This window comes from Perca flavescens, chromosome 9 (genome assembly GCF_004354835.1).
Source record: "Perca flavescens isolate YP-PL-M2 chromosome 9, PFLA_1.0, whole genome shotgun sequence".
Lineage (NCBI taxonomy): Eukaryota > Metazoa > Chordata > Actinopteri > Perciformes > Percidae > Perca > Perca flavescens.
The window spans coordinates 15,855,034-15,880,239 of NC_041339.1; the positions used below are offsets into that span (position 1 = coordinate 15,855,034).

At 42.5% G+C, this 25,206-nt stretch overlaps 1 long non-coding RNA gene across 1 annotated transcript; it reads left to right on the forward strand.

The window, feature by feature from the left end:
• The first annotated feature begins 3,190 nt into the window (after positions 1-3,190).
• LOC114562222 (uncharacterized) lies at positions 3,191-23,908 on the forward strand. The gene is made up of 3 exons (XR_003693456.1): positions 3,191-3,270; positions 4,595-4,760; positions 23,538-23,908. It is a non-coding gene; the product is annotated as an uncharacterized LOC114562222 (long non-coding RNA).
• Positions 23,909-25,206: the final 1,298 nt, after the last annotated feature.

The following is a 25,206-nucleotide window of genomic DNA, read 5'->3' on the forward strand; positions in this document are numbered from 1 at the left end:
TACACACAGCCCAACCACTGGAAAAGATAACAGGACAGCCACTGTCAGCTGTTATTGCCTTATGAATGGCTACAGGCAGGTAGTGTGGGTATCTTTTTGTTATCCAGTGAGTCAGAAATACGACCGCTAGTGTTTCCACAAAGGGATGACATGTCTTGGTAACCTGAAATCATTTAACTATAAAGGTCATGTTGCCCTGACTGAAATGAATGTAGTGCAGAGTTGCTGTAACTGATCCATTTTGACACTAACAATCTTCTCAGTTCTTCTTGTATTTTTGATCATTTACTCCGACGTTGAGTTTGAATTTCACTTAAAGGCATACATGAATGACACATGGTATTAAAACTATGAATGGGACCTGATACCACCTTTGTTCACAACATTGACCAAAAAACATTAATATTAATGAGGAATAGCTTTACATTACATTTTCTTGTATAAAAATAAAGTAGCAACAAAACCTAATATAAAACTTGAGTGTAATATGTCATAGTAAACTTTGTCAGAGGCAGATCCAGGTCCAGTAATAATGATGCATTTGTATAACACAACTCCTTTTCATTTAGTTAATTTGGGATTTTTGTACATTTCTTTACATCCCAGTTTGTCATCTAGTGCTAGTCTTGTTCTCTGCCTGCATGAGACCATCTCTAAACCCCAGACCGGCACACAACAGGTGGCCTGCTGAGGCAGACTGGCCTATGAGGCAGCCTCCTGTGAGGACCAGAAACCCTCTATCTCAGACCAGTAGGATTACTGGGATCATTGTAGAGGAAGGATGCCCACAGAAAGTCTCCAACGCTGCTGGGCACAACCTCTGGGGGACGCAGGTCAAGACCTCTATCAAGTAGAGCAGCCTTCAGTTTGGCACCCAGGTGAAAATATATGGGTGGCCTCTCAGAGATAATATCCTCCCCTGGCTGACTGCATCCATAAAGCAGCTATAAAGTGTTGAAAGTGTTTCAACATTGACCCGCTGTAGGCTTGAAGGCCGCTGCAGTCCAGCTCTGTTGTACCTGAAGAGGATATGAACAAATCTGCTGTCTCTATTAGAAGGAAGCAATACACTTTTTGCATCCGCCTTTGCATAAATCTACTGATGGTGAAAGTTTGATATTCAAACATTTTGTGTACACATTGAGTGTGTAATTTGTAGCAGCTTCACATTTAAATAGTCATTCAACACTTTTAAAACAATGATTATATGAAACCCAGACACCATCGTGCCCAGTCTAGATGTCGGTTGACTTTCAAATTTCTGATTTGCTATAGTTGTTACCAACAAAAAATGCTTAAATGTGCCAGATGTGTCGGTGCATAAACAGAAAACAACTTTGACAATTACTTGAATATTCATTAAGTGAAATAGTTGAGAATGTGAGAAAGTGTTTTCCAGACAAAAATAAAACTTTATATGTCTAATTATGAGAGGAAAACTTACTGTGCTGGAAAGCAGGACAAGACATCACCCAACAAACTGAGTTCCTGACCAGTGTCCTGGCTTGTCCTCAGTACTCAAGACTCTCTTTGGCAGAGATCTTCAACAGGAGGTCTGGGACCCCTAGTTGCTGTAAGGGGGCCACCAAATTATTGTTTAATGGTTTCAACATATATATATATATATGTCTGATATGTCTGAAAATATACATCAACATGGATCCAACATATTATTAGTAAAGTTAAAAACACACAATGTACACAACATTGATGATAGGCTTACTGGCCTATAGCTAAGGTAAACATAAGGTAGCCATCCACTGAGTTAAGATTAAGGATTCACTGTGCCACATTTTAACATTAAAACATGATGTTTAAATATATGAATATGCAAGAGCTTAGCATTGTATGCAGCATAAAAATATATTTGTAAAGGCTTTAGGCAGCCCTACACTTTATTGTAGGCACAGTTTAATATGCATCTCAATTTCAATATATATATATATATATATATATATATATATATATATATATATATATATATATATATATATATATATATATAGTAAGGGGCCCCTGCTCTGTTTATTTACAGCTAAGAGGTTATTGGCCTAAAAAACGCTGAAGACTCCTGGGAATCCTTTCTCTCCTCTAACACCAACAAACACAATGCTGTGACAATAACCATACTGTACTGAGGGTTTCTGGTCCTGGATCAGCAAAGTGCTAGCACAACACAACTAGAAAACATACCAGAAACCATTGCTGACAAGAATGTGGGTTATTTTACCATTTCTCACCAGATTAAGCGTTGACTACATGACAACACACAGTCAAGGAGTTGACAGTTTTTCATTGAGTCAGTCAGATAGTCAAAAGTATATGTAGTGGCAATCATATGACCGAAACAGTAAGATAGTGATGTTGCTGCAGCGATGGCAGAGCAAACGTTGTAATGATCGGGAAAAAAAGAGCACCGAGAACACAAGGACTTTGAATAAAAGTATTGTGCGTGTTCATGTTTCCTGTAAAGATTATCCTTGGATCTATTTCAACACTGTGGAGCCTCTCTGTTGTTCTTCATAGTTCGCATGAGTCCACAAATATTACTATCTTTGATAATTGACAGATGCATTAAATAGCCGTAATCTACTATGCAATCTTTATTTTATTCCACCCCACTCGTTAAAGTAATGATTTATGAATGTAATAATAATAGTTATAGGCTGAAGGCTCATAATCACATAATTGTCAGTGAGAGCTGAATGGTTCACAAAAGGCTACGGCTGAGGCTATTACTTTTATGCAAATAGCTCCCATTAGAACGAGGAGCGTGCTCAGTGAGCGTACAATGAACTGGAAAATGCAACAGCTCAGTAAATGATTATTCATGGGGCTTCATAAAAAAAAAAGAGGTCAGCTCCATTGACAGAGATACAACTACATCAAGTCGTTTGACTCCACCTTTTGGAGAGAAGCTAGGTCCTATTAGTGCTCATGAAGTGCTAAACTACTACTAACGAAGAACTCCCTTTAAAGAAATAAAGCAGATATGGCATCATCCTGTAGCCTGGTGCTTCAAAGGAATTTAGACAACAGGATGTCAGTTAAGATATGTCACATGACACAAATAGTGATCATTTTAATAAGGTTAAAGTTGCATTATATGTCATGTTCAAGTGTTCCGTTCCAAAAAAAAAAAAAAAAATGAAACAAGAGATATGTTCATGTATTTCACTGTCTCCAGTACTGAGTTCTGCCACTAGGGGGCAGCATCGCCATTCACACAGTGTTTCCACGCCAGGTGAAGAAGGTCGTATTTATTTCGAGGTGAGAATATTTGCTGGGTTTGTTTTGATTTCAGTCTTTGGCTTTGATATTATATTGAGTCATATTTAGGTATACGTGCAGTTTACTGTCCCACATTCCCCATACAATGTCCTTAATTCATTATGAACCTGCTAAATGTAGTGCTACCCTAACCCTACCCCTACCCCTAACCCTAACCTTAATCTGTCTCAAATAAGACCCTCATCATTTGGGACACTCACGTTTTTGGAAAATAATTTGTGACACCAAATTGCACGCAAGCCTTATATTGAATCATATTTAATCAGAAAGCAATACGAATACCAATCCAACGCTTACATTAGGCATAACGTTACTCTCCACATGTTTCACCAAACCTTTCGTCCTTAAGTGACGTTACGTTAACTTCCCAGCTAAAACTAATGCGGCCCTCCAATTCCTTATTGGATTTTATATTGTTCAGTTTAGATTGGAACTGTTTGAATCAACGTTGGTCGTTTCGCACGCTGTAGTTTGTGCTGCTGTTGTTTTGTAGTGGGTTATGTTTCTAATGTTGAGCCCACCCTGATTGATATAAATGAGATGGACACATATAGAGACACCTCTCAGTGTTATTACGTTACAGCGCTGTTGTATTAGACAGTTGGGTGCACTTACAAACTAGCAACCGAGTGGAGAATCCCTCACAGAAAGTGTAGATTTAAAGTTCCCCTCCACTCAGAAATGTGCTTATATTGTCCCTTGACATGTTTGGTTGAGACAGCAGTGGGCTGTTCATCTGCTGAAGGAGGAAAGTGTCTTTGGGCTAACTGAGTTTAAAACTTGTATGTATGAGGATGATTTTTTTTGACATCACAATAGTTTGGTCGCCAACATGCAATTTACACGTGTTGAAATATTGAAACTTGAATCCTGCAGTGAGAATGGACTTACCAGTGAGTAGACATCCAGTAGTTCAACTTTTGAAATGGATTCTTGAATGAGTGAGAAGAACTGTATGTAATTTAAATCTGCTAATTAAAAAAAACAATTGAATTACTAAGGGAATTAACTTTTTTGGGGGAAAACATATGAAAGGGTTTTACGTGTCTTTAAAACATGTCTGTTACAAGTCTTAATAGGAATATTCCATTAAAAAAAGATCTATTATGGAATGAAATACTCCCCACTGCTGAGCACAATCAAATTTTTTCCTCTCTCCAATTGATAAAGAAGTTAACGGCCGTATCATCAAGTTCCTTAAAGTTCATGTTCCTGTAAGTGACTCTTTAAAGAAGTGTAAGTTTTTCTTATTTCCGGTTGGCTGGATTAGTCGTTTTAAATTTATACTTTTCTGCCTCCAAAGTGTCTGGACCTTGAACGCACCACGGCCTCTAACTGCACCGTCCTTGGTGCCGTCTCCTGCCTGCAGCCCACTGCGTTTCAGAGAGCGATGCAATGATCCTCCTGCGGGCCCTGAACCACAGCCAGGTCGTCCCCGAACCGTTGCCTGAAAAATACATTTCCCACAGGTAATACACTACATTCCCAGATATTCACAAGACAGAACAATAGCAAGGTTGTAATGTCTTTGACCTCCTCTGTTAACAAAATCATCTCCAGGTGAGTGACCCCATGTGTTTCATGCACGCTGAACTTCCTATGCATAGGCCCGGCTCGTATACGGTTTGCCCCCCGCGTCTCGTATAAACCATTTGTCTTTCCGACCCACCTCTGTTGTCGGGTAGAACAGGCGTTTAACATCCCACCTCTTGAAGTGAAGTGCCATTAATTTTATCCTTCTTTTCAGTTTGCTAAAGCGTCCCTCCAAACAGCAGTCGGCTTGATCTAATTCCTAATGACTGTTGTGAGTGCTGACTCGGCTATTGTAAAACAAATGATATCTCTGTCCTGTTGGAATAATCCTAATCTATTTCAATGGAAGGGGCCGTATTAAAATGACAAAAGGGGGAGGATGTTTCCATCTCGTGATAAATGTGCAAATGTCCACCAAAGCTGAATCAGACACCACATTTTAATGGCCTGATTGCTCATTCATTTCTCGCCTCATTCTCCAGCAGCCCTGCTCCTTCCTTTTTTAATGTGGAGCTGGTCATATTTTGTCCCAGATTAGTATAGACGCCGGCTGACAGTTGCCTCTGCTCAAGGTATTTAGAAGACATAATTCATTCATAGATCTAGAAGTGCTCCCATTTGTCATCCCCATTTTTTATGCTCTCCACAGTCGCTCATTCCTCTGGGTGGTGTGTGTGTGTGTGTGTGTGTGTGTGTGTGTGTGTGTGTGTGTGTGTGTGTGTGTGTGTGTGTGTGTGTGTGTCAAGGGAGATGAGGGCCATGGCAGTTTTCAGCTGATGTATTAGCTGGCATATGCAAGCAATGAATTATCAAGGAGGAAAAGGAGTCAATTATCCACTCCTAAAGAGGGGCCGGGCCTGTGTGGCCTAGGGGCCCCTTTCCATATTTACCAAATGATTTCACAGAAAGGTACGCTGGGAGACCTGGGGAGGAGACAGTGGGCACACGCACATGCACAAACACACACTTTTTGCTTCGACCCTCTCATCCCCTCTCGACACTTTCCTCCCCCGCACATGCTCAGTGCCGCCTCCTCGGTTAACAAGGACAGGCGGTGACGTTTTGGATCCGAATGGTAATAATCCATTTTATACACACCGACTCCTCAAACTGATTTGGGCTGAGCTGGAGTAGCCACGCCGTGACCGTCAGCCATTTTGCCGTGTCCCAATTCTCTCTCCCCTGACTCCCCTCAAATCAAAATGGGCCCCTGATTGACTGTGCCGCTCTGACTAATAGAGTGGATATGGTAAATGAAATACCCGGCACTTTCATTCCAAAGTCTCTTACCCCCTGTGTCCCCAGTCACTTTGCCTTGACATGTTTTCAGAGATTGAGCGTTCTATCCTGTTTTTGATGAGGACGGGCTGAGAGGAGGCGCGCGCAGTGGCGGTGATGCCTCGGAGCAGCCGGGACCCTCGGACATGGGCGGTCGAGCTGACAGGGCCTCCGGTGACTGACAGGGCTAACACTTAGGGAAATGAGGTCGTTAGACAGCATTATGAGTGGGCTGATAGCTCAGTAATGGGTTTTAACTTTGGAATTTAACACAGAAGCCCACCGGGGATGGGTTTGATGTGCAGGTGGACAGGTGGGCTCCTACACAATAAAGACGGAAACTCTCACGGGCACCAGAGAGAACAAGCTCGGTTGAGAGGGGGAGGGGGAGAAGTGGACATGTAGAAAAGAGGACGGGGAAATGTTCTAAAAAATAAAGCAGACCAGACAGCAATCTTCTTTAACACCGAGAAATCGAGACAAGGGTTTCAGCAGATGAGGGACTTCTGTTTTTGGTCCTGCCCTTCACGTTGGGCTTACCGAAAGAGTTTTGCTTTCTTTTGACTCAAATGTTCACACAAACCAAGTGAAAAATTATCTCCTCCGTCCAGATGATAGTTCCTCCAAATTGCTTTAATCTATTATGGCTCAATCGCAGAAGGTACTGAGTCCTAAAACAATGAACGTTTCGGAAAGGTTTATAATTTTGCATGCTGTATGCACACAGCTTCCAAGATGCCGTGAGTCTTAAGAAAGGGGCGTCTAAATTTAGCACGTAACGATAAACTCTTAAGTTATAAGACATAGGCTAATGCGTAAGGGTGTTAAAACCAGTGGGATAGTTTAGTGGAGATTAAGGGACGTATCAAAGACTTGTGTAAAGCTCCATCAAGAGCTGCGCGGTTGTTTGGTGGGCATCTGCACATGATTTTTTATTTTTATTTTTTATAAAGAAGGGGGCAGCTCACTTTGGCAGCCTGTGAGTGACTGATAATGTCTCAACATCACTCCCATTACTCCTTTTGGCTGTGCTTTGAAAAACGAATGGTCCGCTTTACTGCCGCCATGGACCTAGCGAGTTCCGTTCAGGAGGAAGATTTAGAGGGGCGTTATGGCGGTCCAGCGGAGGCCAAGACAACTCACAGGAGAGGATGAAATGGATGAGGTGGGGTAGAATGATGGCGGCAGTTTCATTCATTCCCCTGACTTGGGGTTTGGTGGAGATGAATCACGCTTGGCCTCTGTGAGAGGGTTACGGAGGGAAAAAGCAGGTCAGGTTTCCATGGCAGGATTTTTCAGTAGAGCAGATGAGGAGGGCTGGCAATACAAATCAAGTCAAGAAGCTTCACAATGTGTTTCGGCTCCGTGTCCTGCAGGCATCTCTTTCACGGCACTCTAGAGAATACACACCGAGTTCAACCTCATCAGAACAGTCCGACTGGTCAAGCAGTGATTTCTGGTTTATTAGAAGTAGACTTGTGTGTGTGTGTGTGTGTGTGTGTGTGTGTGTATGTGTGTGTGTGTGTGTGTGTGTGTGTGCGCGTGCACTAGTGGCAATCTCAATCCTGTTTATTTCCAAAGTGTTAAGTATCTTTCATGGACCGCTGCTGCTTTAATCAGCATCTGTCAGGGAATTCATTATGCTCAAGTGAACATAAAGCCTTTCTTCAGAGTTGTTAAAAAAACAGAAAAAAAAATAACAGCCCCTTTCACTACCAGAGGTGTGGATGATCGCTGCAGCGGGCTTAAGTGACAGGTAAATTGCAGGTTAAGTGGAGAACACAGTCTTTTAACAAGAGACTCCAGGCTCCTGCAAATCCTCCTTAGTCTTTAATCTGAATACAAAAGGCAGGGGCGGAGGGATTAAATCTGACCCCTCAATGTTCTGTTTGTTCCAGACTCCACTCGAGGGCCTGCTGTAGCCAGCAGAAGAGTCCCAGGTTTGCATTTCCTTTTGTGCCATGTGGCGGCATTTAAAAACAACTCTGTGCACAATGCTGCCTCTTCAGTGGCTAACTTCCCCCGGGACAAAGGAAGGCCCCGAGTCACCAGCCTCTCCTCTCATATCCACTCTTATCGAGCTTTAGCGTTAAGTTGAAGTTTGAGTTCTTTTCAAAGGGACTGTTTATTAAATAGTGGATGAAATGCGGTAACGCAGCATCATTATCACAGTTCTGCCGTGGAAGAAAAACAAATCCTGCTTTATTTAGCAGCAACGACGGTTAGAAAGAGGAGAAGGGGCCGGGGTGAGGCAGGCGGTTATTGCTCGCCGAGAGAAAGGCGCTTTGGGTTGTCAACGTTTTAGAGGCTTATAGTCAAACCTATCCGGGCTCAGGAGAGAGGAGTCTGGGTGTTAGGCAGGCAGAATGACTCCTGATAGAAGGAGTTTGCGGCTCAAGTCAAGAGGAATCGTCTTGGCTCCCGGATGAGGCGAGGACTAATTGATTCTCTGAAGTTTCCTGTCGCAGAGCCCGATTACAGGTATGACCGGATTAAAAAAGGAGAGGGAAAAAAACAAGGGATCTGGAGGAGGGAAATGGTAAAAATCAAAGAGAAAAGAAGATGAGGGCTGCCATAGACGGATCAGCATCGCTTAGACGCATTGATGTGCTTGCTTTTGTGTGCATTTTGTTTGTGTGTGTGTGAGTGTATATATATATATATATATATATATATTTATACATACATGTGTTCCTGTGTACACACACACACCGCTGCAGCTGTGTTTGATCTCTATACTCAGTGGCAATCATCAGGTCACATTGCAAGGCCCCTTTTACCGGCGTGTTGCACGGGAGCACATTGTATTGTAGCAGCATGCTTCCCCAATCACTCACTTCTGGTTAACACGTCTCAAAGCCAGAGGCATGTGTCTCGCCTGCCCATAACAGTCCATGACAAGATTGAGTACTGAGGCATGTGGGAGCCATAGTGAGGCAGGCTCTAAGAGAGAGGCCTCCAGGAGAAGGAGAGTTAGGACGCATATCTAGACCTAAGCTGTCATGCGTGTGGCTGTAATGGCTTGTTTAGTGGCAAAGTCCAATCTTGGGCCCCAGAGAGCCATTATTCCTGGAGTATCGATTGGGCCCTACGGCCACCACAGCTCGGGCCCCTGTCCCTGATCCTGTTCAGTAATAAGCGTACTCATGTCAAGGTGGTAATTATCATTGATCTGTAGCCGCTGTGACAGGGCAGCAGCCCCTTGCCATGATTCATGCCCGGCGTGGGGCTACTGGACTTGAGGCACCAAATCACCGATCTCATAGACGCATAGATGCAGCTTCTGGTGGCACTGCCATGCCCGCTCCTGGAAACAAAGGAGTTAGGAGATGGATTTCAGTTTTTCGGGGTTTTGCTGCTACTTTGCAGATGGCGGTTTTGACCAAGGCTAATTACCAGCCGGGGAGTCATGCTTGGCATGTTGTCCCAGAACTCTAAAATCTTCAGGACTAACTTTGTTCTCGTCTCAGTTAGACCACAAAGTAGCCTGCAGAAAGTGAAATAAACATAGCTTTCTTCCTAGAGGTGTGTTCTCTCTCTCTCTCTCTCTCTCTCTCTCTCTCTCTCTCTTTCCTCATCCGTGGTTGCTAATGTAGTTCCCCCCCCTCCTCTTGCTGTCCTTCCCCTGCGTCGGCCAGGATGCCTCCACCTCTCCTCAGGTTGTAAGCGGGGAGATCTATCACTGTTGATCTGCCTCTGTGTGGTAACCCTGATGCGCAGTGAGACGAGCAAAGCGTGCCGTGACGCAATGTTATTCTGCATGCTTTATGACTTTGTTAGTATTGTATTCGCAAAGTACATGTCAGTTTTTCAACAATATATGTGGCTTTCTGTTGAATTTTTAATACTAATGCACTAATGTCAGTTTTAGCCATGCTGGAGGCATGGCTCTGGGGATGGTTGTCTTTGCTCCTGACTGAAATATCTTTGGATGAATCATCATAAATCTTTGTACGTTAATGGTCCCCAGAGGATGAAGCCTAGTGCCTTTGGTGATCCCCTGACTTTTCCTCTAGCGCCAACATGAGGTTCACATTTGTGGTTGTGAGTGAAATATCTCTACAACTGTTGGAAATTCGGAACAGACATTCATTTCCCCCTCAGGATCATTTCAATCATCCCTTAATTTTTTCATCTTAGCACCATGATCAGGTCAAATAACTTTATTTGACCAGTATGTCGGTTTATGATGGAATACCTGCAGAACTAAAGGCATTCCCATAAGCCTTAGCTGTAACTTTGTGTTTGGTGCTAATAAGAAAACGTTGTATGCTAACACGTTAAACTAAGATGGTGAACATCATAAACCTTGCTGTTGGCATTGCCATTGTGAACCTGTTGACATTGGCATTTAGCTCAAAGCACAGCTGTGTCTAAGTATAGCCTCACAGAGATGCTTTCCTTCTTCTTCTGATACAGTCTACAGAACAAACTGAACAGAACTACTCAGTCTACTGTATATTGTAGTTCTCCATCGGCTTTTTTGGCACAGCTTTCACAGGCTATCTCTGATTGAATCTAATTGAACTACATGCTCATAGTAAACCCCCCACTTGCGTTGGAGTGACTGAGGCGAGTGAGGACAGGGAAACAGATAGGCAGCAGACAGACACACAGAGAAATAGAGAGATGGAGGGGGTTTCAAGGCAGGCAATCAGTTTTCTTTTTGTGAGCAGTGGAGCGGGACTCGTGTCACCTGCAGACCAAACCCCATTTCCTCTGATTAAGTCCTTCGAAATATTCCATTTGTCAGTGTCACGGCCCCGGTGTGTTGCCGCGGTGAGCAGCCAGCCGTGTCTGTTGACTGTGTCGTTCTCCAATTTACATCAGACACTGACAACATCATCATGTCCCTAATGTCCCCTTGGCTTGCTCTTGCTCAACCCCTTGCTCGCGCTCTTTACTTCCCTGTTTTTCTTTTCTGTCTGTCTCTGATGCACCATTCGCCTCTCTGCGTCCTCTGTATCACAGCTACACGAGAACCATCAGTCGCTGTCTGGATTCTTCTGCGATTTGCTGTGCAGAGTGAAGCCCAAACTGTTTGCTGGAAGCTGGGGTCTGGGGACTATCACTCTATGCCCAAACCTTAAGGGAGTTTTCTTAGTTTATTTTATTTTTTATACAATACAGTATCACCAGCTAGCATCACTCAGGTCTCAAACTCTCATGCGTGTGATCTAACCCCATTAGCAGCCAATGTCTTTTCAGGAGCAGAGCCGGTATGGTTCAGAGAGGATGGAAATTTCAATCTCCCCTCTATCATTTTCCCTATCATTACTCCATTCACAGCCATTTCTCTCCATCCTGAGTCCCGAGAGGGAGCGGAGCGGCTGAAAAGGAGGGCATCGTGCACTCGGTGCCCAACTTTAATATGAGTGGAGCAAAAAAGAAAGAGTGGGTGTTTATACATTATTAGGGGTCTATTATAAAGCTGCTATCACATTCTCCCTCTTCTCTCCCTCTTCCTTTCATTCCCTCACTCTCCTGACAGGTAGCGGGCGGGCTGCCTTGATGACTAGGCTCAATCACCTGTGACAGTTTTGATTTGATGTCACTCTCTGGGTCGCTCTATTTGTTTGAGCAGTTAAGAGGTAATTGTGTGACATTGGCGGTGGAAGACGTGCTTTGGCGCCGCACCCGCTGAACCGAGGGGACGAGACGAAAGAGTGTGGCAATAATAAATGAGGGCTATTTTCCCCCAGCATTCCCAGACTGTGTGTATGTGTGTGTGTCCGTGTGTGTATAGCTGATGGGGGGAACAAGAAGGGGCGATGAGCCCCTCTACCCTGAGGGAATTCAACTGTGAGATGCACATTCAGGTCGCCCGCACCCACTCTTATCATCACTTTCTCTGGTCTGATCAGAATTGTTTCTGTTTTTTTTCTTTCAAAGATGAGTTTAGGTGTCACTTAGAGGAACTTCTGAGCCCTTCAACACGTTGACAAGTGATGCAATATTTTCTTAATTAACTGCACAAACACATTTGTGTGTACTTGCAGCACCGTTATTTTGTTTGTCTGTTAGACTTTATATAATGCAAAGGGATTAAAAAGGTAAATGTCAAAACAGAAAGAATTCACCCATAGAGAATAATGCAGTTCCTCTCAGCTCTGCAAAGCATTTTTATCATTTTTCAGCTCATTGTTTTAGTTTTCTGGCCTCAGCTCTATTCTTTTTGTTCACTCAGTTTTCAGCCACAGCAGGCAGCTGTTTTGAGTGAAAAAGCTCTAAAACCCCCCTGTACACCTCCTGCCCGGTACCAAACAGCAGACAGACAAGAACATAGTGGAGCATGTAGCAGTTAAAGTGACAGATAGTTCAAACAGATTGTAAGTTCAAATACATAGAAAACAAATTTAAAAGTAGAGCAAATGTAGCCAGAAGCAAGACTCGAAACAAATGCTAATGCTGCTCCGTTTCTAAAAGCTGTATAAATATCATCATGTCATCTCAAAATGTACATGATCCTGTATGTCAGTGTTCTGTGACTCTGATGGTCTTGCAGCATTCCGTCCCCTTGAAATAACTGGCTAAGTTCTTCAAAGCACAAATACAGGATCACATGCTTGGATGTGATCTTCACTTGAAGAGGGAAAAAAAGTGAGAATTATGACCGATGAAGTGAATGTGATGAAGTCATAAAAGCCTCACTTTAAAATAAGATAGTTCCTTACCACAAAATGTACTGAAAAGATGTAAACAAAGCCAATTAACACCACGTCACTTTAGATCAATCGCAAGGAGACACACTTTAGGCTGATATGTGCAGAATTTAAACATTTGGACAGTTTTTTTCCCTTTGAGTATTTCTTAAAAAGTTCATAGTCACATTGGTCAGTATTTATAGCAGCCACAGACACAAACCATATTTTTAGAAGCCCAAAAGTAAATCTGATAACAATTGTGGCTATTGTACAACCACATTGGCAGTAAAGTCCTTTCTGTATGCAGTGAGTCTTCAACTCTCCCTGGCTTTGAGTGCCAGAGATAATCTAGAATCCTCCTTTTCTTATGTAGAAGAAGCAGAGAGAAATCGTGGCTGAAGATTGCAAATCTGTGAGCTCCAGCTTTGCTCCCCCCTTTTCCCTCTCTCTCTGGGTCCATTCCCTTACAACAGGGGGGAGGAGAGGAGGTAATTTTAGGGAGAACTGGATGTTGGCCTGGTCCAAAAATCTGAGAATCTGACCCAGTTGTGTGTTCTGCTCTGACCACTGCGCAGCACCAGGATAGTCTTTGGCATTTCAGGTGCCAGCAAAAAGGCTTTCTTACTCTGCACGTTGAGCTCATCCATTTGTTTGTTATCTCAATCCAGGATTTGGAGAGATACAAAGCTGATTAAACAACAAAAGCATATGGGAAGATAAAGAACACTTAGGTAATGGGTTTAGCCTGCCTGTTTAGCACGCCAAATTCATCCCCCTTTTCTCTCGGCTCAAAATGCATTTGTTATTCTTCTCTCAGCCTTGATCCAGATGGTAGAAAAGGAACAAGAAAGGGAGGAAAAACAACAAAAAAAGAATGAAGAAGGGGCTTTCGGTGACAATCTTGTGAGGGAGTCTGGGAAACCAGCAGTGGGGAAGTGCAGCAGTGATGATCTTACTGTTGCTATTGGCCCGCTGCTTGTGATGCATTTCTGCTGTTCTCACAGTTAATCAATATAAAGCTATATTACTTTATATTGATTAACTGTGAGAACAGCTTTTAAGTGCAAAAGTATCTTTTTAAAAATCAATCTCAGCTCATTATCAAATTTGTTTATTCAATAAGGAGATGCACAAGGGACAATGTACTGTATGTGGGCAAAATAACAGGAACACCCAACAGTGCAATGCAATCCAATATAAATCCTAAAAATACTTTAATAAATTTAACTTGCGCATGTTTTGTGATGAGTGTGGGGAAAGGCTTTGATTTAATATTACGGTCAGTTCTGAAGCTGATACTTGGTGTTGCTCTAACGCATCACATAATGTTGTCACGTGTATGAAAATTTATTTATTGTGTGTGAGTAAATAAGATTGTTTAGAAATCACTGGAGTTACTTTAGAGAAGAGATGTGGCTTTGGATTGTTTGTTAATTTACACTCAAAAAGTAGATTTGTTGATGAATATGCAAAACGTTGAAGAAGATATGAACTATCATGGCCTCTAAACGAAGGTAAAACAAATGACAAAGTCAAATATATTTCTTCAGAACAAAAAGTCTACCTCCTATTTATTTGGGTATATTAGTGTGTTAATGGTTGATATTTACCTAATACCCATCCTTTATGTGTTCATTGGGTGGCATGTAAACCAATACAGAGCCATTAAAGCCAGCCTTACTCTCCCCTGCTGAACCTGGCTAAAAGCAATCTCAGGGCTTAGCAGTCACTCTGATAATAACACCTCACAGAGGTCAGTGAGCAATGAGGAGGGCTCGGGGAAAACATATTTATGCTCCTCCTGCTGCTTTCCCCTTCATGGAAAGAAGCCATGAGAAAGGTGCTTACTTAGACGAGATAAAGAGCAAGATGAGAGGCAGCGGACTTGGATTAGGGAAGGGAGACGATCACGGCCAGAAAAGGCAGGGAAGAGAGGGTGGGGGTGGAGGACAGCAAGGCCGGGAGCCGGTGTCTGGGCTGGTTGGATATGGGGGGAATATTAATCTGGGTTTAGTGTGAGCAGGACCCCACAAACGGCTCAAGCAAACAGAGCTTAGACGAGGCCAAGCCTCGGAGAAAGTCCTAAATCTTCACATTAGCTCCCCGCGTTTCTTCTGCTGAACTCGTAAGCTCTTTTTCTAAAGGACAGCACAAACAAACCACAACACCCCCCATAGTACCTCTTGCCAGTCCTACACTTCCTCTCTCACAGGCAGACACACACACACTCTCAAAATCAAGACGGCTTTAGGAATCGAGATTGCAGGAAATTTATAAATCCAGGGCCTGAGTGGATAGGGAGAGATTAGATGGGTCCCCCTCTTAAAGCGACAGGATGCCTCCCAATTGTGTTGCTCATTCTCCGGTGTGCCCTACTTCTGTGTCAGCGAAGAAAGAGAGGTTTTGAAGAGCTGGTGTCATGATAACCTTGGCAATCCCGGAGAAAACCTTAACTAAATTCTGTGTGTTTAAAGAAAGCTTTTCATTGGTTGGATTTCTGTTACTGGAAGTTTCCAGGATCCAACCCATTCAGAGGTTTTATACAAAAGAAATTCAGTTTTTGTTGCATGCTTTCATGAGATTTCATTAAATCTTTATGGATCACCAGGAAGAGCATTTTCAAAACTTTACATTTCCACGTTTCCATTAGTAAAGAAATCCAAACTGATTAACTCATCAGTTGAATATAAATTGACTGGGGTGTGATTTTAAGAAGGAGGGATGTGGATGAGTAATACATCTCAACAGCTTCGGTGCCTAAAGAGGGTATCAGACTGTCCCGTTGGTGGAGAGGGGGGGAGGGGGGAGGGGGGCGCTGAGGGAGAGAGGGAGCGAGTTGCTGAACCTCATCCCATCACCCGCAGCTTCCTGGCGGGGAGGGAACCAGGAAAAAGTGCCTTCTTACTGAGTTTCATTAACCTGACCACATGTGCCAAAAGCCCCGGTATTAGAGTTAATCAAACTGACATTGACACACTTGCTGTAGTCTTCTGGGTCACCTAGGAAGCTCATCCAGGGCCCTGCTGCTTCTAATGTCGAAGGTGCACACACAGAGTATGCATATGTTGCTCATGTGCAGTCATACGCACTCGGCAGCTTGACACACTCATTGCAACGCCCCTCCGCAACCATAACTAAATGAAATATCATTTATGGAGTTCCAATTAAGTGTGGAAGACTGTTTGATGTGAAGGAAGTGTGTCCAGTACTGTGAGCCTCATGGCTAAATGTTACGATTGCATGAATGTGATTTAAACATCAAATGGAACCCTGAAGGTCCCATAGGCCTTATTTAGAGTCACACTTTAAATCATTAGAGTCAAGTGAAAATTTGAATCTCCCACACATATGACAAAAAATTGAATAAAAAGTCAAGTAAAATATAATTTGCACTTTGCCAGAGTGTGGCGAATTTTTCCCAATTTGTACGCCAATGCCCTCTTTAATTTTTAAAGTACATTTTATAAAGTTGATTTTATTTTTGAGTAGCCTAAAATCACAATTTTAATTTGGACCCCCTTATCAACCCCCCTCAAAAAAAAAAAAAACCAATCAAGGACCAACTTTATAATACCTATACCTGCCTATACTTTATTATGCAATATACCTTAATGTAATATAACTTTACTTAAGTAAATAAGTGAGTAAATGATGATTGACTTATTTGGAAACATTGTTAAGGTATCATTACATTATATAACACAATACTTTTACAGGAAGTCTTTCAATGTGATACACTTTTTCAGAATACAAAGTTTATTAATGTATCATAAAATTTATAGTAGGCCTATATTAGAAATGAATATTCCAAATTGTCACTGCTTAAATGACAAATTAAAAGACGCTCCATCATTTGACCTGACTTGGATCTTGAACGATCTTGTCACAAGTGGCTGCCCAGCTGTATATACTGTATATTTGACAAGCATACAGAAACTTGAATTACTGCACGATTAGCCTAATACTCTACATACAGGAAAAGTAGCAGTTTAAACTTGACAGTGAGTAAAAATCCATTTCTGTGGACAAGAATTACTAATGGAAAGGAGTAAAATGGGGTTTTAGATATGTACAGTAGGAGGACTGGTTGTATTTAAGCTCCCTGCAAAGTCTCCCACTGGCAGCATTATCCGGCCTATGCACCTGTCAGACAACAGAACACGATGAAAAATGTACCTTCATCAAAAGGAGCCTAGCGAATATTAAGACAATCTTCAAAACATTAGAGACGGGACGGCTCCATCCCTCTACCTGCTAGCATTTATTCACAGGAATCATAGAAAATTACACTCTTAATTTTGACTTAGTTACCGTTTTCTTTAAATATATTTAAGGCTTTTTCAACATGCACTCAGACGTGTGACAGGTTGCTCTGCAGGCTTCAGATGACGCCCCTGGGGGCGTTGCAGAGGGTAACCAGGTGTCCACCGAGGCGCCCACTCAGTAGAACAACCTCCATCAAGGCAACGCCCTCAACAGATCAATCTTCCTGTGACACTTCATTTAGACTGCATTAATGTGGAATTAGGGCCCATTACGGCTATTGGCAGGACCTGACAGTCCCTCAGCACTGTGATCCTCGCTTCCCAGGAGAGACCACTGCTGAATAAAGCAGATAAGGCTTTTTCAGCCTTGCTACAAAGCTGAAGAAGAAGTCATTAGATTTTTCCCCCCTCTCATTCAACCCTGTCATCAGTATTGCTAATCAAATAAAGGAATGTGTAAGGGTTTTTTTTTTTCACCTGTGCTTTGGTGCTCCAGCCCTTTTTGATTCAAAGGAAGGAATCAAAGCCTTTTGAAGGGTAGATTTGAACTTTACTTCATAGGTCCGAATGTGCAACACTTATAAGTCTGCCTTTGGAATGGCCACTTAATGATCTAATATCAGAAGTGTAATAGACGCCTGGGTGCTTTTACCTAATCCAAACCACTGATTGATGCTGTTCAGACCATTTTTCAGAAGTTTAATCCTCCACAAAAGAGTTTCTAATGTCTATATATCTATGTACATTTAGCTTGGTCTGTGTTTGTGTGTTTAAAATCATGTTGTATGTTTAAGCATTACTTCTGTCATTGGCTACATTTGGAGCCCAAATTTAAGCTCTGTGAATGAGACTTGTCCTTGTATACAGATACACTGTATCTCCCTCACACACTCAAAAGCACATATGCCTGGTCATGCTCCCAAAACCCCTGAGACATACTCTAAAATGACATTATATGATAGCCGAATACAGACAAACAAAACCCAAATCCTCTCAGGTGATATATCATCCATTTCCATCCTTTATCAGGGGGGATTCTTTCTGCTACAGCACCCAAAGCAGTGAATCTGATTTGATATCGACATTTGAGCTGGTAACCAGGGTCAGGGCGAAGCCAGTCATCGGGTGGGAGTCAGGTCAGCCTCCCTGCGTTCCTCGTCCCCACCTCTTATGTGTCACCCCGCCCCCCAGTTTCAGTAGAGTTCATGGCGAGGCCCCCCTCGCGCATCCCTCACTGACCAGGCGGCTGAGAGGCACAAAGATACCCACTTAAGGAGCTTTGCTCTCTGGAGGAAACTTAATCTCCTTTTTTAACGCCATCCCAAGGCTCCTCGCAGGCCCTGAATAGAGCGGGGGAGGAGCCGGCTGCGGAGTATCTTCGAGCCCACATGGCAGCCCAGCCCAAATCTGAATATCTGAGCCACGGCGGAGCTGAGGAGCTCCAACGCCAGCACAGGAATTAGCCCTCCGACAGGCCACGCTAAATCCCCACGCCTCCTCCCCTCCGCCCCACTTGCTCTTTCCTCCAGTACTCTCCTCCTCCACCAATTCACCCACCGCCACACGTGTTTGACAGGCTGTGACAGACACATAAACTGATAGAAGGGAATTTTATGCTCATGTTTATGAAAAAGATACCTCTATTCACTTGAAAAGAATAATAGGCTGCCGATACATTGGTTGGAACCATTTAAAGGAATAGTTTGACATTCTGGGAAATGGACTTTGGAGTTTGAGTTTGATGAGTAGATTAGTACCTTGCATATATCTGTCCATTAAATATGAAGGTAGAGCCAGGAGACAGTTAAGATAAACAGCAAGCCTGGGTCTGTCTGAATGTAACAAAATCTGGGTACCTGCACCTCTAAAGATCACTAACTGACATGCAACCAGTGGAGACACTGCAGCTCCTGGTGAAGAAATAGTCCACAACTTGTCCTGTTTACAATCAGGTTTTTCTACAGATTTGCCAAACAAGGTATAACGTGTTCATTCGTGAGTTTTAGAGGTGATATTTTGTTACTTTTAGCCAGAGCTAGGCTTTTTACCTCTGCTTTCTGTCTTGAGAGTGATATATCTTCTCATCAAACTCTTGGCAAAAATGCTATAAAGCATTTTCCCCAAAATGTCAAACTACTGCTTTAAAGTTTTATGCTTCAATTATTTCTCTAAAAAGAAAAACAAATCACCAATCAGACCTTTCTAAGGAAAAATGTCTGATTAAATGTGTCAGTATTTTATCACCTTGTCAGGTCCTGCTGTAAAGACACGCAAGGTGACTCCCTGCTTCAAAAACCAAACTCACCCACTTTCTCCCTCCCTCCCTCTGTCTGTCTGCCTCTCTCTCCCTCCCTCTTGACCAGAGGGCAGGGGTAAATATTAACCCTGACAGACTCGTGTGAAAATCTCTGAGCCATTTTATTTGGAAGGAGGTGTGACAGATTACCGAAGAAGGGCGGATTCCTCAGTGGCAAGAGGTAGCGGCTCTCTTTACCCAAACACTTTGGGACCCGTGCTCTGACATGCTCCTTTAGCACCCTGTCAGGAGACTATTCCCAAAGCAAACACAGCCAAGGCTTTCTCTCCACAAGGCGGGCCCTCATAAACTCCCTGAAAAGGACTTAAAGTGCTGAGGAGCCACAAGAAAACAAGATGTGGGGAAACCAAACAGACCTTACAAAGCCCTGGACATGGTGTCTTTAGTCAACCTAACAGGAGTATGGTGTTCACTTAGGGGAGTAAAAGGAAAGGCAAATTTCAGCTCGGTTTTATCTCAGCAGGTCCAAACACAGACCAGTGCTGTATTTCATGCTGAAAAGTGTCCAAGTGATACCAACAGAGAATCGAAAGAAAACCGGAGGAGAACAGCCTGTTAAACCAGTTTATGTCTGATCCACAATATGTTATTTAAACATGTTTATTCTCTCTGATTCTTACTCTGGTCTGAGTAGAGGGGGAGGGTACTCTGCAATACTTTAATCTTAAATACAAAGATAAAGTTTATTGCAGCCGAAGCTTGTTGGTGACGTGATGCTCATTCTGGCTAAGCACAGATTCGAGGGCAGCTCTGTGATCCAGACTTGGACCCAGAAGAAGAGTCCTTTCTGGTTGTGGTGTGAGATTCTGTCACAGCCATGATAATACAGTCCACACACTGGCTTAAGAGAGACAGGAAGTATATGAGGAATTTAAAACCTTGGCCAGCTGTTGGACCATAAAGAGAATGGGTGTTTTCTTTAAAACAAGCGGTAATCTTTGCAGATTTTGGAGATTTACTGTATTTCTTTTTATTAAAATTATCAGGATGAGTGCAATTTCAACTGCCTTCTCTAACCCATTTTAAGTTATCTGATTTATTATGAATAAACTTTGTTTTTGTTCAAGCTTGCAGAGTGAAAACCCAATTCTGTGGCTCCCGGCCATCACTGAGCGACTTATTGAGTTTTTGAGTCTGTGTCAAGAACTACGAATTAGCACCTTATCTTAAAGCAGGCGAGATAAACAGAGAGTTTACTGAATATACCAGGATGTTGTGGTAAATGATGTGATGAACTACTGTAAAGGCCAGGTGAAAACTATTTCATACTGAGCTGATATACCCTCCCTGTCAGCCATCACTCTAATGAAAAGTGAGAGCTCCTATACTCTAAACTCCAGTATTCAAGTGCTGGACAAATGATATTAATTGCTTCTTAAAACCTGCAGTGATACATTTTCTTTGGCCACTTTGTGGCTGAGGAACAAGCAGTAAATAGAACATTGGCATATTATCCCCCTAGTTAATATGTTGAAGTTGTTATGGGACCTGTTGAATGTAACTTCAATAGTCACTCTCCTTTGAATTCTGATTTGGTCTCCACCAACTCCTGAGGGAAATACCTGGCTCTTCAGCAGTGAGAAAAAGTGCTGCCGGCTTTAAGCTGCCCTCCACACTTTCGGTACATGCTGAACTGCAGCCCACATGCCGAAGAATACCGGAGAGACCGCTTGGGTGCTTCGGGGGTCGCCAGATTTGTTCACGTACCAAAGTCAGACTGTAGACACAGTGCTGTGAATGTTATTTCTGCCGACTTCGGAGAGACTTGTTACTGCAGATTGATTGAAATTTAGACAACGTTTGGTGCGTTTTAGTGTGAATAATTGTTTTGCATTTCGATTTAGATACTTCCCTGGTCTCCAGGGTATTTTATTTATTTATTTCTACTGTCATAATACAACATACATACATGTTGGTAGATACAAAAATAAATAAATACAGGTAGCATGAACACCATTATTAATTAATTAAGTTATTAACTTTATTTAGCCTATCACTTTAGATTTTAGGTGGATAATTAACTCCTTTCACATAACTCTATCCATTGTTAATATACAAATAATGAATAGTGTAGCTTTAATGTCGTGTGTGTGTGTGTGTGTGTGTGTGTGTGTGTGTGAGTGTGTAAGTGTGTAAGTGTAACTAACTCCCTGAATACAAGTCATTTCCCCCGTTAGTCCTGCGTAAGCCTTGGCCTGTGAATGCACAGAGGGACAAACCTCTATTACCTCTGGACCAAAAACTGGGTCAAATGGTTGAAACAAGAATTAATTTACAGTTGGTGGTTTTGAGTATTAGAAAGGTTCACCAGATTGTGGTTGTACAGCCCGGGTGGTGATGAAGGGCGTGAGGGCAAATGTGGGTAAATGTAAACTGGAGTCCTTAATTCAAAAATAGACCCTAATGAGTGGATTCCTCTGGGGTAAGAGGGATCAGTTTATCCAATTGAAAAAGTGAGCCAAATGGATCATCCATTTTTTCATCATCTGTGGAGTCGTCTTAATTGGAATTCAATTTAGCTGTGTGTGTGTGTGTGTGTGTGTGTGTGTGTGTGTGTGTGTGTGTGTGTGTGTGTTAATGTGACACGGTGTGTATGTGCATGTACAATCATAGGGCTGTTGGACCCTCTTTTAAATTTGCTGTGCCTGATGGGCTCTGAAATACATTTCTCTTGAGCCCCGAGCAGACTTAGATACACTTGTCACATAATCAAATGTGAAATACAAAGTACTGTATGGTGAAAGGGCCAGGACTTTATTCCAGGGGAAATAATTTACTTTTTTTTCTCCCCTCTCTCCAGCCGGTTGCTTTCATGTCATTTAGATGAGTGGTTAATAAGGCAGAGCGTTAAGAGGATTATGATCTGGTTGGGGCTGTGGTGGTGGTGGTGGATGGGGGGGAGGGTTTGGGGTTTGGGGTTTGGAGGTGGTGGTGGGGGGTGACAGAGCATCTAAGGCAGTGGGATGTGGGGGGGTATATAGTCGGCTGGGACAATACTGGGCAGGAGGAGAGCATCCTCCTCACTGTCAAGATTCATTTAGTCAGAACTAAGCACTCCAATAGGCCTGAGCTCTCCAATAGGCCATATCTTCTTCCTGTTCTTTCGGGCTGGGGGGGATTTTCTTTAAAGACTCTCTATCTCTCTCTCGGCATTAATGAAGACCCTCAAAGTGGTCCAGTGGGAGCTGCAGGTATTTGTAAGCCAATGAGAAGGTGAGAGCCTGACTCCTGAATTGTGTTCGGTTTGGAGAAGGGGAAAGATGGGGAATCAGGGAGCTTCATATTTAGCCCTGGCCTGTGGAGATTTTAGGGTCCTGTGTGCTGGAAATCCAAAGATAGAGCTTAAGAAAAAAAAGGCTTTCAAAGAACATACACTTTTTGGCAGTCCAGTGTGGTTTCTCTTGAGTGGAAAGGAAGATATTTGGGTAAAGTCTCTTACAGGTAGAGCAGACTTCACCTGGGAATCATCCTCTTGATGTGTTCTTAGAGGAACTCTGAGGATGGACAGGACTTGACGCAGTTTCTCTGAGGGAGTAAATGTAACAAGAGCCACCTCTTTACTGAAGAGTTTTAACCAACACAGACACAGATTCCCACCACGGCTGGTCCGCTGCCATTGGCTAGTGTCCTCCGATGCCTTCTCCGAGCGAGGCACTTTGCAAGAGCCCATTTTAAGAAATCTCCATGGATCAGCCCCGCTCTCTCCACCGAGAAGACACAAGCTTCCCCCACCACTATTCCCAAACCCCTCCACCATCCTCTCCCCCGACGCAACCTCCCACCCCACCCTGCGACTCACAGCGCCCGGCACCAGGCTTCTTAAATGCATCTTTAATTCAGCAACTTTGAAGTGGCACTCCGGCAAATGCACTCAATCAATTATAAATGAAATAATCTCCTTATAATATTAGAGATTTTTAAAGTCTAAGAAATACTGGGAGATTAGGGAGCCCAAATCAGTTTTAGCGGTATCTAAAGTGACAGCAGGAGAATCATTGGAAGGAGCGGGTAGAAACTTAAAATGATTATGTAGATCTGTGTCACTGCCGAATGTTTCTGCAAATCCCTGCTGGATCTACCGCAACGGAGGAAACAGATTATTCCTGGCCTTATTTAAAGGGTTGGAGTTCTTAAGTGGCTTTTTAAAAGGAAACATTTATATATATTTACACATATATTTACAGCTACTCTCTCTCTCCCTCTCCACAGCTACTCTTGAAGCTCGTCACCGCCATCTTTTACCTCTGGGTCAGCCTGCGTTGTCACACATACATGAGCTTCCCTATTGCACAATGGATAAATCTGTTGTTAAACTTTTAGCTTGTGGCAACACTAATTCATCAAAACTTAAGATGACTGTAGCTATATAGTCGTTACATGCATGTTGTATCTGGTAATTTAATAAGTTTGGCTCAGGAAACTGTTTTTCATGCCTCAGGTGAATCAAACTGCTGTTGTCAAATTGTCAGTTTTCGAACTGTATCAAAAACATTTTGTGGAGATCCAAAAGAAGAGTTTGCATGTCACTTGTTATTTTCTTTATTTGTATCATATTGCACAAATCTAATAAAATAGGTTTATATTCAGACCATGTTGGTATCACACATGCGCACTCTGCTGGGCTGTACAAACCTTTCTGTTTAGTTCTACCTATTTTCCGCAGCGGCTGTTGTGTTTATCGCCTCCCACCATTACTCACAGTGGTAGAAATTATGACCCAGCGCACATTTCTATCACGCTGGGGTTCATTCATCTTTGATTACACCTTTCAGATGATATAAATTAGACCTATCCCACCCTGTTAGCTTGATGGATTACAGGGGCCAATATGAAACAAACTGATCAATATCATGGATTAGTTTCTGTGTTTCAAGGCTATGTGACTCTGTGGACGTGAGTCTGCTTTTGCAAGCCTGCTCAACGCTAATAAAGAACTCAGCCACATTTTAACTTTGCAACCTTTCCACTGAGCTATACTAGGGTGTAATATCACACAATTCTCATCTGTGCAATGCAAATGTAAACTTTTGGTTTTCTCTCGGTTTTCACATCAGTGCTCATTGATGAAGTTTCAGTTGGAGTGTCCTGCAACTTTGCTGTCATGAAATATACTCTTTCTTTCCTGTCTCTTCTTCAACCTTCCCAGTGAATCACTTACACTATCAAACCAGGAAAATCTCTTTATTGTAGCTGACACTTAAGCTAAGGGGAAAGCTGAAATCAATGCAGGGCTAACTGTTCCAGAGGGCAGAGGTTATGAAAGTCATAGAAATAAGGTACGAGCTCCTGCAGAGACACTGACCTCCATATGTTGTTCAATAAGGGATTTGGTGAATTGTTAAAAGAACAATTATGTTTCACCACTTGTATGCAACATTTTAAAAATAAAGCCCTTCGCAGATATGCAATATATAACATTGCTGGCTACTTCTATCAATTTGATATCTGCTGACTGGCTATTGCTTCATGTTACACAAGCTTGTTCTGAACTTGGAAAAAACTGCTTTTAACTTTACTGCACCTGACTCCTGGAACAAATTGCAGCACGTCGTTAAAATCAACTCATTTGTGCCTTTTGGAAAATTTAGAAATCTGGTTTTAAACCTGCCAACTTCTACTTGTAATTGCTTTACACAATTGTACTTTAATTTGCATCATGATTATACTAATTTATTTATAAAATAAGCTTTCTAATTCAGAAAGTTTTAGTGTCTTTCTATTTGTCTTATAATGGTGTTGCTTTTTTTCTGTGTTGTTTTGTCTTTGTAATTTGTCTTGATGTCATTGTAAATGAGGGCTGCCCCACAATGATTTCTCGAGTATAATAAAGGTTGAATGAATTAATAAATTATAGTCACAAATAATTAAATGGAGGGCA